Here is a 9,338-nt window from a genome sequence, read left to right as displayed (position 1 = left end):
GACATTCACACCTTGTCGCAGCCAAACACCTCCGCTCCCTGTTTTGATCATGTATGGTTGGACATTCGCACCTTTTCTCAACCGCTTTTTGCAAACTATGGTCAGCGATTCACAGCTTCCTCTCCACCATACTTGTATGGTGGAAGATTCACACCCACTTGCATCCGAAGACCTCCGCCCCCACTTTTGTTGATATTTAGTCGGTCATTCGCACCTTACCCGCTTTTGGCAAACTATGGCCTTCTTGCAGCCAAACACCACTGATCTCGTTTTTGATGATGTAAGGTTGGACAATCAGACCTTGCTTCACCTGCTTTTCACCAAATATAGTCGGACATTCACACCTTCTTGCAGCCGAACACTTCCGCTCCACCTTTTAGTGTTCTATCACACCTTTTTTTCACCGCATTTTATAGATTATGGTTGGAAATTCTCAACCATTGTCATCCGAAGACCTCTCCTCCCGCTTTTGTTAATATATTTGAACTTTAGTCGGACATTCACACCTTCTTGCAGCTGAACCACCTCCTCTCCCTGTTTTGATCATGTATGGTCTGGCAATACTACCTTTTCTTACCCGTTTGTGAGTAATTATGGCTGGACATTCACACCTACTTTCAGCAGAACACCACCTCTCTCGCTTTTGATGATGTATGGACCGGCATTCTTACCTTTTCTAACACATTTTTCAGCAATTATGGTCGGACATTCCCACCTACTCAGAGCCGAACACCTCCGCTCCCGCATTTGATGGTGTATAGTCGGGCATTCTCACTCTTTCTCATCAGCTTTTTGCAAATTATGATCTGATATTCACAGCTGCTTTTGATAATGTATGGTTGGGCATTCGCACCTTTTTTTACCCATTTTTCAGGAATTATGGGTGGACATTCACACCGTCTTGCAGCTGAAAACATCCTCTCCCGCTTATGATCATGTGCGGTTTGATATTCGAAAATTTTCTTTCATGTTTTAAAGAAATTATTGATGGACATTCAGACCTTCTTGCAGCTGAACCCCTCTGCTCGCGCTTTTGATGGTGTATAGTAGGGCTTTCGAGCCTTTTCTTCCCGGTTTTTACAAATTATGGTTGGACATTCAGACCTTCTTGCAGCTGAACACCTCCGCTCCCTCTTTTGATCATACATTGTCTGGCATTCGCACCTTGTCTTACGCGCTTTTTACAAACTTTAGTCGGACATTCAGACCTTCTTGCAGCTGAACCACCTCCGCTCCCTGTTTTGATCATGTATGGTCTGGCAATACTACCTTTTCTTACCCGTTTGTGAGTAATTTTGGCTGGACATTCACACCTACTCAAAGCCGAACAACTCCGCTACCGCATTTGATGGTGTATAGTCGGGCATTCTCACCCTTTCTCATCAGCTTTTTGCAAATTATGATCTGACATTCACACCTACTTGCAGTCGAACAGCTCTGCTCCCGCTTTTGATTATGTTTGGTTGGATATTCGAACCTTTTCTTCACTGCTTTTTACAAACTTTGTTCGGAGGTACACGTCTTCTTGAAGCCGAACACCTCCGCTTCCGCTTTTGATGGTGTATAGTCGGGCTTTCGAGCCTTTTCTTACCTGGTTTTTAGAAATTATGGTTGGACATTCAGACCTCGCAGCCGAACACCTCCGCTCCCTCTTTTGATCATACATTGTCGTTATTCGCACCTTGTCTTACCCGCTTTTTACAAACTATAGTCAGACATTCACACGTTGCAGCTGAACCACCTCTGCTCCCTGTTTTGATTATGTATGGTCTGGCAATACTACCTTTTCTTACCCGGTTGTGAGTAATTATGGCTGGATATTCACACCTACTTGCAGTCGAACAGCTCTGCTCCCGCTTTTGATTTTGTTTGGTTGGATATTCGAACCTTTTCTTAACTGCTTTTTACAAACTTTGGTCGGACGTTCACACCTTCTTGCAGCCGAACAACTCCACTCCCGCTATTTATTGTGTACAGTCGGGTAGTTTAACCTTTTCTTACCCGCTTTTTACCAACTATGGTCGGACATTCACACCGTCTTACAGCGGAACACCTCCGCTTCCGCTTTTGATGGTGTATAGTCGGGCATGCGAACCTTTTCTTACCCGCTTTTTACAAACTATGGTCGGACATTCAAACCTTCTTGTAGCCGAAAGCCTCCGCTGCCTCTTTTGATCATACATTGTCGGGCATTCGCACCCTTTCTTACCCGCTTTTTATAAAACCATGGTCGGACTGTCACAACTTCTTGTAGCCGAACACATCTGCTCCCGCTATCGATTGTGTACAGTTGGGTTTTTTAACCTTTTCTTACCCGCTTTTTACCAGCTCTGGTCGGACATTCACACCTTCTTACAGCGGAACACGTCCGCTCCCTCTTTTGATGGTGTATTTTCGGGCATTCAAACCTTTTCTTACCCGCTTTTTACAAACTATGCTCGGACATTCAGACCTTCTTGCAGCTGAATCACCTCCGCTCCCTGTTTTGATTATGTATGGTCTGGCAATACTACCTTTTCTTACCCGTTTGTGAGCAATTATGGCTGGACATTCACACCTACTTTCAGCAGAACACCACCTCTCTCGCTTTTGATGATGTATGGACCGGCATTCTTACCTTTTCTAACACATTTTTCAGCAATTATGGTCGGACATTCCCACCTACTCAGAGCCGAACACCTCCGTTCCCGCATTTGATGGTGTATAGTCGGGCATTCTCACTCTTTCTCATCAGCTTTTTGCAAATTATGATCTGATATTCACAGCTGCTTTTGATAATGTATGGTTGGGCATTCGCACCTTTTTTTACCCATTTTTCAGGAATTATGGGTGGACATTCACACCGTCTTGCAGCTGAAAACATCCTCTCCCGCTTATGATCATGTGCGGTTTGATATTCGAAAATTTTCTTTCATGTTTTAAAGAAATTATTGATGGACATTCAGACCTTCTTGCAGCTGTACCCCTCTGCTCACGCTTTTGATGGTGTATAGTAGGGCTTTCGAGCCTTTTCTTCCCGGTTTTTACAAATTATGGTTGGACATTCAGACCTTCTTGCAACCTAACACCTCCGCTCCCTCTTTTGATCATACATTGTCTGGCATTCGCACCTTGTCTTACGCGCTTTTTACAAACTTTAGTCGGACATTCAGACCTTCTTGCAGCTGAACCACCTCCGCTCCCTGTTTTGATCATGTATGGTCTGGCAATACTACCTTTTCTTACCCGTTTGTGAGTAATTTTGGCTGGACATTCACACCTACTCAAAGCCGAACAACTCCGCTACCGCATTTGATGGTGTATAGTCGGGCATTCTCACCCTTTCTCATCAGCTTTTTGCAAATTATGATCTGACATTCACACCTACTTGCAGTCGAACAGCTCTGCTCCCGCTTTTGATTATGTTTGGTTGGATATTCGAACCTTTTCTTAACTGCTTTTTACAAACTTTGTTCGGAGGTACACGTCTTCTTGAAGCCGAACACCTCCGCTTCCGCTTTTGATGGTGTATAGTCGGGCTTTCGAGCCTTTTCTTACCTGGTTTTTAGAAATTATGGTTGGACATTCAGACCTTGCAGCCGAACACCTCCGCTCCCTCTTTTGATCATACATTGTCGGTTATTCGCACCTTGTCTTACCCGCTTTTTGCAAACTATAGTCAGACATTCACACGTTGCAGCTGAACCACCTCTGCTCCCTGTTTTGATTATGTATGGTCTGGCAATACTACCTTTTCTTACCCGGTTGTGAGTAATTATGGCTGGACATTCACACCTACTTGCAGTCGAACAGCTCTGCTCCCGCTTTTGATTTTGTTTGGTTGGATATTCGAACCTTTTCTTAACTGCTTTTTACAAACTTTGGTCGGACGTTCACACCTTCTTGCAGCCGAACACCTCCGCTTCCGCTTTTGATAGTATATATTCGGGCATTCGAACCTTTTGTTACCCGCTTTTTACAAACCATGGGTGGACTTTCACACCTTCTTGTACCCGAACAACCCTGCTCCCGCTATTGGTGGTGTACAGTCGGGTATTTTAACCTTTTCTTACCCGCTTTTTACAAACTATGGTCGGACATTCACACCTTCTTACAGCGGAACACGTCTGCTCCACCTTTTAGTGTTCTATCACACCTTTTTTTCACCGCATTTTATGGATTATGGTTGGAAATTCTCAACCACTCTCATCCGAAGACCTCTCCTCCCGCTTTTGTGAATATATTTGAACTTTAGTCGGACATTCACACCTTCTTGCAGCTGAACCACCTCCGCTCCCTGTTTTGATCATGTATGATCTGGCAATACTACATTTTCTTACCTGTTTGTGAGTAATTATGGCTGGACATTCACACCTACTTTCAGCAGAACACCACCTCTCTCGCTTTTGATGATGTATGGACCGGCATTCTTACCTTTTCTAACACATTTTTCAGCAATTATGGTCGGAGATTCACACCTACTAACAGACGAACAACTCCGCTCCCGCATTTGATGGTGTATAGTTGTTGTTTTGCAAATTATGATCTGACATTCACACTTACTTGCAGTCGAACAGTTCTGCTCCCGCTTTTGATTATGTTTGGTTGGATATTCGAAACTTTTCTTAACTGCTTTTTACAAACTTTGGTTGGACGTTCAAACCCTCTTGTAGCCGAACACATCCACAGCTGCTTTTGATGATGTATGGTTGGGTATTCGCACCTTTTTTTTACCCATTTTTCAGTAATTATGGGTGGACATTCACACCTTGCAGCTGAACACCTCCTCTCCCACTTATGATCATGTGCGGTTTGATTTTCAAAATTTTTACTTTAATTTTTTCTAGCAATTATTGATGGACATTCAGACCTTCTTGCAGCTGAACAACTCCGCTCCCTCTTTTGATCATAAATTGTCGGGCATTCGAACCTTTTCTTACCCGCTTTTTACAAAACTTGGTCGGACTTTCACACCTTTTAGTAGCCGAACAACTCCGCTCCCGCTATTGATTGTGTACAGTCGGGTATTTTAACCTTTTCTTACCCGCTTTTTACCAACTATGGTCGGACATTCATAACTTCTTACAACGGAACACCTCCGCTCCTTATTTTGATGATGTATGGTTGGGCATTCAAACCTACTTGTTGCCCGCTTTTCATTAATTATGGGTGGACATTCACACCTTGTCGCAGCCAAACACCTCCGCTCCCTGTTTTGATGGTGTATAATGGTGGACATTCGCACCTTTTCTCACCCGCTTTTTACTATGGTCGGCCATTCACAGCTTCCTCTCCACCATACTTGTATGGTGGGATATTCACACCCACTTGCATCCGAAGACCTCCGCCCCCACTTTTGTTGATATTTAGTCGGTCATTCGCACCTTACCCGCTTTTGGCAAACTATGGCCTTCTTGCAGCCAAACACCTGATCTCGCTTTTGATGATGTAAGGTTGGGCATTCAGACCTTGCTTCACCTACTTTTCACCAAATATAGTCGGACATTCACACCTTCTTGCAGCCGAACACTTCCGCTCCACTTTTGAGTGTTCTATGTAGCATTCACACCTTTTTCTTCACCGCATTTTATAGATTATGGTTGGAAATTCTCACCCACTCTCATCCGAAGACCTCTCCTCCCGCTTTTGTTAATGTATAGTCGGGCATGAGAACCTTTTCTTACCCGCTTTTTACAAATTATGGTTGGACATTCACACCTACTTGCAGCCGAATACTGATACTGATCCTCCCGTAATAAAATGGTCGGATCTTATCAAACACACTTTGTTTCTTGTGACAATCAAGTCAGCGAAACAGCGTATACACGTCAAGACACTGAATCAAGTTTGCCACAAGAACTCATAAGTTTGGCAGTATTGCTCTGCCGTCAGCAATCATACACCCATTTTATTTTCGTGAGACATGTGCAGGCACCTGTTCATCTACTGTTCTATCACTATGAATTAGTTTATCTATTATCAATAAGGATACTTCTACAACTACTATCAAAGTATGTCCGGACTTCTTATGTTGTCAGTTGCTATATATGAATAAGTGGGTAGCTACTGACAAGCATTAAGCATGTCACACAGCCCAAACATATAACATTTCAGGACACACCACACAGTTAACAACCACAGTGAAGCGTGTCAAAGCCCAAACATGTAACATTCAACGGGACACTTACACAACACATTAAAATCAAACAGTCAGACAACATACAAGAACATATACCCCAGCCGGCATTGCTCCCTGCCTATTTTCCTACAGCTCACTATGTGTGCGCACACCTTTATTCACAAACTCTTCAACTTATACTCTTTTACCGAAGCTGCTACAGCTCGATTGGCCGAATACCCTTAGATCCTATTTCGGTGAATTTGACATCTGCCTTACATGTAACAGATTAGCGATTTAGTTTGAGTGAAGGAATTCATTTTATAGCAAAATCCCAAATCGTGAAGAACTCATGAAAGTAAGCTTATTCTCGGATTCATGAAACTTTAGATTTGCTCTGTCTTTTACTGCAAAGTACAACGTTGTTTTTTTTGTTTAAATCTTTCTAGACTTGGTAAATATGAAGGACAAAGCAGTTTTAACATAGTTTGAGTGAAGGAATTCATTTTATAGATAAAATCCCAAGAGTCTGCTGAGAAACAAGAATGAATGAGAAGTAGACTTTAACACGGCTCTAGGAGCGAGCCGAGTGTGGGCTAACCGGGAGAATTGCTTGAAAGAAACGCGACACCGAATGAGCGGTCAGAACAAAGCCTCAATACGGTTTTCCCGTGGTGTTTTTGTTGCTGCCTTGTCTTTTGCACAGAGTAAAAGACAAGGCAGCCATCGAATAGGGCCCGATTGTTCCTACTTGGTCAGCCGAGGAGCAAGGGGGGGAGCAAGCGTCTCAACCAAGCAAAGCTCACCATGGGGAAGGTGGCTATGCCAACTAGCCTGATGCCCTGCTCCCGCAGTGATGGATAATCGTACTCTGGTTTCTCTTCATAACGTACAAGTCTTTCGCCTTTTACTAAAGACTTCCGTGGAAAGCAGCACTAATGAGTTGTTTCTATTTTTGGCAGGCTTTACCTTTGCGGGTGAAGCCCTTTCCGTCTGTGCAAAAGAAATCTTGTTACTGTGCAGAGTGACTTCTCTGAGTAGAGTCGCCTTACTTGTTGCAACTGTGCCGATGTTGCTTGGATGGTGCTTGCTGGAGCGTGCGGGAGTGCAAAGTTATACCATTTAAAAGGGCTGAAGAGTGCTCAGTGCAGCGGGTGGGCGGAGGTGCAAAGTGACACTCTGGCCACCTATGGCCATAAAAAGAACACCGCTACAAGTGTGCATTGTGCCAGGAAGGGCCCTCGGACGTGAACCAGTGGACAGTTATCGCTTCTCGGCCTTTTGGCTAAGATCAAGTGTAGTACCTGTTCTTATCAGTTTAATATCTGATATGGCCTTTGTACGAGGACTACATATTAAATGGATTTTTAGGAATAGGAGTTGAAAAAGGAGCTTGCTCCGTTCACTCCAAGCATCGACCCGGTACTGCAGTGCCGCTGGGAACGGTGCGCTCTTCTCTGCTCTTGTGAAAAAGCAAACAGTGGTGCAGGATGGAAGTTTCAGGGAGCCCAAGATGAAACTTTCTTTTAGTCTGCTGAGAAAAGAGAGTGAATGCGAAGTAGACTTTAACACAGCTCTGGGGGCGAGCCGAGTGCGGGCTAACCGGGAGAATTGCTTGAAAGAAACGCGACACTGAATGAGCGGTCAGAACAAAGCCTCAATACGGTGTTCCCGTGGTGTTTGTGGCTGCCTTGTCTTTTGCACAGAGTAAAAGACAAGGCAGCCATCGAATAGGGCCCGATTTTTCCTACTTGGTCAGCCGAGGAGCAAGGAGGGGGAGCAAGCGTCTCAACCAAGCAAAGCTCACCATGGGGAAGGTGGCTATGCCAACTAGCCTGATGCCCTGCTCCCGCAGTGACAGATAATCGTACTCTGGTTTCTCTTCATAATGTACAAGTCTTTCGCCTTTTACTAAAGACTTCCGTGGAGAGCAGCACTAATGAGTTGTTTCTATTTTTGGCAGGCTTTACCTTTGCGGGTGAAGCCCTTTCTGTCTGTGCAAAAGAAATCTTGTTACTGTGCAGAGTGACTTCTCTGAGTAGAGTTGCCTTACTTGTTGCGACTGTGCCGATGTTTGAAGCTGGAGTGCAAAGTTGTTGCTTGAATGGTGCTCGCTGGAGCGTGCGGGAGTGCAAAGTTATACCATTTAAAAGGGCTGAAGAGTGCTCAGTGCAGCGGGTGGGCGGAGATGCAAAGTGACACTCTGGCCACCTCGAAAACCGAGGTTACATCCAGTACCAGGGGCAGCCCAAGCTCTGCCGCAAGTGTGGTGAGCATGGGCACCTGGTTGAGGCTTGTACCAAGGTGATATGTGGGAAGTGCAGAGAAATTGGGGACACTTTTGGAGAGTGTCCAAATGGCAGGAAATGTAATCTCTGTGGAGAATTAAATCACCTCTTCTGAGATTGCCCTAAATCTTTTGCCAACAAATTAAAGACGGTAAAGCCACAGTCAAGCCAACAAAGAGAAGGACCAGAGGTGGCAGTTGGTGAACAAAGTGAAGAGGTTGACCCAATAAATTCAAACTTCCCGCTAAAAGCTTGGATTGGAAGTGAGGAGCAAAAAGGAGAGGGGCCTGTAGAGGCCTCACCACTCAGTGCTGAAGTCTGTGAGAATTCACAGGCAGAGGGTGGAGCTAAGCTAAATGAGGAGGAAGAGCAGACAGGTGAGTCTAGTGAAGGTACTCACCTCCCCGAAGGTCAACAGCCGAGGAGGACGGCATCTGAGTTGTCCTCTGATTCCCTTTAGCTCTGCAATCAACCCCCAGGGACTCAAAGTTAAATGCAACATTGCATCAGAGGCCAACACGAGAGTCCGAAAAGGAGAGTGTGTAATTTGTTTTGATAACTTAGAAAAACGAAAATGACATACCTACTTTCCTTTATCCTTTTAATGGTTCTCACCTTCTCAACACTAAATGTGAGAAGTGTGAAATCAAAGACAAGAGCCCAGAGTATTATATCCTTCTTAGACTCCATAAAATCAGATGTGTTTTTAATACAAGAATGTGGACTACCTTTTTTGAAAAACCATAGACAATGGGAGGAAATGTGGCCCAATTTATCGATATGGAGTGGCTCAAATCAAATTAAAAATGATGGTGTGGCCATTCTAATTAAAAATCCGCATGTTCTGGTGCGAGACGGACGGGCACTTTTAGCACACTTGAATTTTATGGGGCAAGACTTTAACCTCTTAAATATTTATGGTTTCAATGGAAAAAATGACAGGTATGACCTTT

At 44.3% G+C, this 9,338-nt stretch overlaps 3 non-coding genes across 3 annotated transcripts; all 3 read left to right on the top strand.

The window, feature by feature from the left end:
- The first annotated feature begins 6,963 nt into the window (after positions 1-6,963).
- LOC140308138 (U5 spliceosomal RNA) lies at positions 6,964-7,077 on the top strand. Its single transcript, XR_011916111.1, has one exon. It is a non-coding gene; the product is annotated as a U5 spliceosomal RNA (small nuclear RNA).
- A 285-nt stretch (positions 7,078-7,362) lies between these two features.
- On the top strand, positions 7,363-7,553 carry LOC140307951 (U2 spliceosomal RNA). Its single transcript, XR_011915970.1, has one exon. It is a non-coding gene; the product is annotated as a U2 spliceosomal RNA (small nuclear RNA).
- Positions 7,554-7,964: 411 nt separating this feature from the next.
- On the top strand, positions 7,965-8,078 carry LOC140308085 (U5 spliceosomal RNA). Its single transcript, XR_011916063.1, has one exon. It is a non-coding gene; the product is annotated as a U5 spliceosomal RNA (small nuclear RNA).
- Positions 8,079-9,338: the final 1,260 nt, after the last annotated feature.

Source organism: Leuresthes tenuis, unplaced genomic scaffold (genome assembly GCF_036924035.1).
Source record: "Leuresthes tenuis unplaced genomic scaffold, fLeuTen1.0.hap1 SCAF_5, whole genome shotgun sequence".
Lineage (NCBI taxonomy): Eukaryota > Metazoa > Chordata > Actinopteri > Atheriniformes > Atherinopsidae > Leuresthes > Leuresthes tenuis.
Note: the sequence above shows the minus strand (reverse complement) of the source record. Positions and strands in the feature narration are given on the sequence as shown.